The sequence below is a fragment of the Cannabis sativa genome, chromosome 7 (genome assembly GCF_029168945.1).
Source record: "Cannabis sativa cultivar Pink pepper isolate KNU-18-1 chromosome 7, ASM2916894v1, whole genome shotgun sequence".
Lineage (NCBI taxonomy): Eukaryota > Viridiplantae > Streptophyta > Magnoliopsida > Rosales > Cannabaceae > Cannabis > Cannabis sativa.
Window position 1 is genome coordinate 23,280,354 of NC_083607.1, and position 3,940 is coordinate 23,284,293.

Sequence of the window (3,940 nt, forward strand, 5' to 3'; positions counted from 1 at the left end):
TTATGGCATTGGTTAACTCTAAAGTCTATAAATAGAGAGTGTAAGTTCATTTTTTTTATTGACTCACACTCACCAATTACTCCCTCTTTCTCTCTCGTAGCCATCTTCTCCCATTCCAATTTATCTCTTTGTTTTCATCAAGAGCCAAGCACCAATATCACCATTAAACTCTCATAGTTTTCTTTTTATTTCATTCACAGCCAATGCTTCAAACTTCCATTCATACCACCTTACACAACCATACAATACCATACACCACTTTTAATTTCAAAATCACCATCATCTTCTTATAATTATCATATAGCCACAGCACCATAATTTTTGTTATTTAGCCAAAACACATGAACCTCACCATTGCTACCAATTGTTCATCAAGTTATAGAGTTCTAAACTTAGGGTCGCAATTAGTTGGTGTTTTCATTTCCAAAAATTAAGGTATGATATGTTATTTTGAGAATTTATTTATAGTATAACTGGGTTAAGTTTTATTGCCATTTTTGTGTTTCTAATCTTAATATTTGGAAACTAAGGTTTACGTGGTATGTATACAAGGCTTTGGTTCTACATATAATTTTCGCAATCAAGCTAGGATCTCCACATTCGAGGTAAGGAAATTAAGTAGAAAAACATAAGTTTTCTGTATGTAATAACATTCATAGGAAGAGCGGGAATAGTAAAAGAGAAGTTAACTAAGGTCTTCTGCCTGACTCTTTATTGTTTGTTATTTAATGTACTGTATAATATATATTTAAATAATATGTTTATAAGATTCATGTTATTTATGTATGTTTACAGTATTAGAGCATGGCCATTGCTAAAGGTATATATTTAAATAATATGTTTATAAGATTCATGTTATTTAAGTATGTATGTAAATAGTGTGTTTATAAGATTCACATTATTTAACCTAGTTATGTTGTTTGGATAATGGACGGTACAATGGATTCGCATTATTTAAACAATGATATGATTATGATATGATTATGATATAGTAATGATATGATTAGTATGTAGTTATGATATGGTTATGATATGATTATGACTTAATTATGATAGAATTTATGATATGCTATTTAAATAATGTATAGTAGTTAAACATTATTTAAATTAGATTTATTATAGATTATGTGACATGGTTTGACTGAGAAGATAATGGTTAAATACTTGACTGTTGGGTCTATATGGCAGATAGGGGGCCATCTAGTAGTGGGTACGATTTTACTGAACCCAGCCCTCCGCCATTTAGTCTAATAGTGCGAGTTTATTTGCCAAAGTCGAACTCCGGCATAACAATTATTATGTGACTTAGCTTAGAAACTAGTGATTAGTTAATAGTGATAAGATTAAGCTTATATGTATTGCTATTTGTCTAAATATGTGCATCTAAGTTTTAGTTATATGTTTTTCTTTTATTTTATTTGACTACGTGACAAACATTTCCTTACTGAGTTTAGTAGCTCACCCTTATCAACTTACCATGTGCAGATTAAGGTTCTAAAACTTAGAGAGCCGGTGGCAAGTGAGACCTTGGAGGCTTGTGTGTGTACTCGCTGAGGACCATATAACTGAGGGTGGTCTAGGGCACGCTCCAATTATTTTATTTAGTGTTATTAAATTAATGTCGCACTTATTTTTATTTATTAATTATTATGTCTTTTAAGTCCAAACTGAGCTCAAATATGAAATATTTTATATTTATAAATAAAAGCGACATTATAGATTTTCCGCATTTTAACGCTTGTAACTAAATTAGTAATTTATGAAAAGTACGGGCGTTACAGGTCATCCATGAATCTAGTAATGGTTTACATTAAGTATACAACCATTGCATCATTCTGAAATTTTATTACCATAGAAGGATTTAGGCAACGACTAGTAACTAATCATCAATATGCAACTCGAATTTCTGGGGAGGTAAGTTTGGATATAATTCAAAAGTCAAATTAATGATCTTTGAACTGCATATCTACTACCTTTTTCTCCACCCCTATCAGTTCGCAAGATCTTTAACCACTTACCTTCACCATTGCTAGAAATTCATGAAATTTTTCAAACATTTCAAATTTCTTTTGCATAAGGTAAAATCTAGAGTGATCGTTTTAAGAATACAACGAAAACTCATATCCACCCCTGAATATACATCCATCTGCGAATGAGATGAAATTACTTTCAGTTGATATAGGCATATTAACTCTTTGCAGAGAATGATCTTGTCAAAACCACTATGAACAAGATACAAATGCCATAGATTTATAAAATGTGGTTGTATCTTTTGATGACTTACTTTAGTTACATCAAAGAGTTCTTAGAATAGTGCAAGTGGATTCTGGTCACAGAATACTAAACTCATACAGTTTGAATCCATTGAAAGAAAATGGTTATGAAACACCTGTGAAAGTGTAACTGTATAATTAGTAACTCTTTCTTAGACCACCACTACTAATCTAACTTTATGATTTGCCTATACAAGTAGGAGATATCTAAGATTGAGGATTTATATCATTTTGGGATAGAATTCTGGGAATATAATCATATGCGTCATATAATTTCTTAAGAGAAAATAAGACTTTATATGATTTATAGACCATTCATCCAATGATATGTCATTAAGCTAATTCGAAATGAATAAGCTAAGAGGAATTAGGATAATTTCGTTTTAAATAAGAATCCAACGATGCTCCGATTAGCGAGAGTCAAAGTAATCTTATTTATACAATCTTCTTGTTTCATATTGTAAAACACTAGTCTGAGGTGTCATCAATTGATGAACAGCTAGATGTTGCATTTACAATATTTATCTTTCGAGATCTAACACTATTATGTTAGTCTAATGGTGAAAATCCATTAGGGATTCATCTCATTAGAAAAACAAATCAAGTTAGATCAACAATGAAGATTCGAAATTAAACTACAATTTAATAACAGAAAATAACATGGTTCAATACAAATTCATACACAATTCAGAAATTATGAAGCACATAGCAAGTAGGAATGACAAGTGAAAATACTAAAACATACAATCCTAAATAATTTCCAAGGTTTTCAACAAACAGATATCAGTGTCCCGTTTAGGCGAGAGTCAAAGCTATCATTCATTGAATAAAGTTGTCAGCTCATCTAAAATGTCAAACATTCTAGCAACCTTTTATTCGATCAAGATGTGAATCCGCGTTGTCCCGTTTAGGCGAGAGTCAAGGCCATTCTATCTTATGAGCTTCCACCATTGTTTCATATTCTTGCAAGTCTTATATAGTCGCCACCATTAGGGTGGTCATAAACTATATAAAAAACTTACAAGATTACTTATCTTTCGAGATTAAACGGTGCTAACTTGCTAATGAACGTTCCTCCATTAGGGAGGATTACTCACTAAAACAATAGCTATGTAAAACCAACAATGGAGATCGAATATTCTTATAATAATAAAGCTCATTATTTAATGAAGGGTTGTATTTTCTTCTAATATTTATTTTAATCCATTTATTTTAAATATATATTTATTTAATTAAAATTTCCAATTTAGAATGAAAAATTCCAAATATAAATTTTAATTTTAATATTTATAAATTATACTTAGATAGATAAATAACGTGAATTATTTCCATCTTAGTAATAATTTCCATAAATATTTAGAAAATTATTCAATTTAAGTTGTTTCAAAATTAATTTGAATTAATTTACAACTCAAATTTAATTTTCTATAAATATATATTGCATTTCGAAAATGCTTTAAAATAAAATAAAAATAAATCCTGGAAAATTACTCTAATGTTATGTTGGCCCAAAATTAATAAAAATTAATTTTCAACAAAAAAATATAATTTTCCCATTTAATTAAATATCTAAGAAAAATTTCAAATATTTAAGTATCATGATTAAAAATCAACTTAAATATTAATTTTCTATTTAATTAAATACACTAGAAAAATACTTCAAGCAA

General features: G+C 29.1%; 1 long non-coding RNA gene across 1 annotated transcript; it reads left to right on the top strand.

The window, feature by feature from the left end:
• The first annotated feature begins 375 nt into the window (after nucleotides 1–375).
• On the top strand, nucleotides 376–1,777 carry LOC133029181 (uncharacterized). The gene is made up of 3 exons (XR_009683359.1): nucleotides 376–435; nucleotides 531–605; nucleotides 1,486–1,777. It is a non-coding gene; the product is annotated as an uncharacterized LOC133029181 (long non-coding RNA).
• Nucleotides 1,778–3,940: the final 2,163 nt, after the last annotated feature.